Source organism: Theropithecus gelada, chromosome 4, assembly GCF_003255815.1.
Source record: "Theropithecus gelada isolate Dixy chromosome 4, Tgel_1.0, whole genome shotgun sequence".
In the NCBI taxonomy this organism is placed as follows: domain Eukaryota; kingdom Metazoa; phylum Chordata; class Mammalia; order Primates; family Cercopithecidae; genus Theropithecus; species Theropithecus gelada.
The window spans coordinates 145,274,721-145,275,939 of record NC_037671.1 but is presented as its reverse complement, the minus strand read 5'-3'; positions in this window follow the sequence as shown (position 1 = coordinate 145,275,939).

Sequence of the window (1,219 nt, the reverse complement as noted above, 5' to 3'; positions counted from 1 at the left end):
TTTTTTTTTTTTTTTTTTTTTTTTTTGAGACGGAGTCTTGCTCTGTGCCCCAGGCTGGAGTGCAGTGGCGCGATCTCGGCTCACTGCAAGCTCCGCCCCCCCGGGTTCACGCCATTCTCCTGCCTCAGCCTCCCAAGTAGCTGGGACTACAGGCGCCCACCACCTCGCCCGGCTAATTTTCTTGTATTTTTAGTAGAGACGGGGTTTCACCGTGTTAGCCAGGATGGTCTCGATCTCCTGACCTCGTGATCCGCCCGTCTCGGCCTCCCAAAGTGCTGGGATTACAGGCTTGAGCCACCGCGCCCGGCCATGCCACATTTTCTTAATCCAATCTGTCACTGATGGACATTTGGGTTGATTCCAAGTCTTTGCTATTGTGAATAGTGCTGCAATAAACATACGTGTGCATGTGTCTTTATAGCAGCATAATTTATAATCCTTTGGGTATATACCCAGTAATGGGATGGCTGGGTCATATGGTACATCTAGTTCTAGATCCTTGAGGAATGGCCATACTGTTTTCCATAATGGTTGAACTAGTTTACAATCCCACCAACAGTGTAAAAGCGTTCCTATTTCTCCACATCCTCTCCAGCACCTGTTGTTTCCTGACTTTTTAATGATTGCCATTCTAACTGGTGTGAGATGGTATCTCATTGTGGTTTTGATTTGCATTTCTCTGATGGCCAGTGATGATGAGCATTTTTTCATGTGTCTGTTGGCTGTATGAATGTCTTCTTTTGAGAAATGTCTGTTCATATCCTTTGCCCACTTTTTGATGGGGTTGTTTGTTTTTTTCTTGTAAATTTGTTTGAGTTCTTTGTAGGTTCTGGATATTAGCCCTTTGTCAGATGAGTAGATTGCAAAAATTTTCTCCCATTCTGTAGGTTGCCTGTTCACTCTGATGGTAGTTTCTTTTGCTGTGCAGAAGCTCTTTAGTTTAATTAGATCCCATTTGTCAATTTTGGCTTTTGCTGCCGTTGCTTTTGGTGTTTTAGACATGAAGTCTTTGCCCATGCCTATGTCCTGAATGGTACTACCTAGGTTTTCCTCTAGGATTTTTATGGTATTAGGTCTAACATTTAAGTCTCTAATCCATCTTGAATTAATTTTCGTATAAGGAGTAAGGAAAGGATCCAGTTTCAGCTTTCTACTTATGGCTAGCCAATTTTCCCAGCACCATTTATTAAATAGGGAATCCTTTCCCCATTTCTTGTTT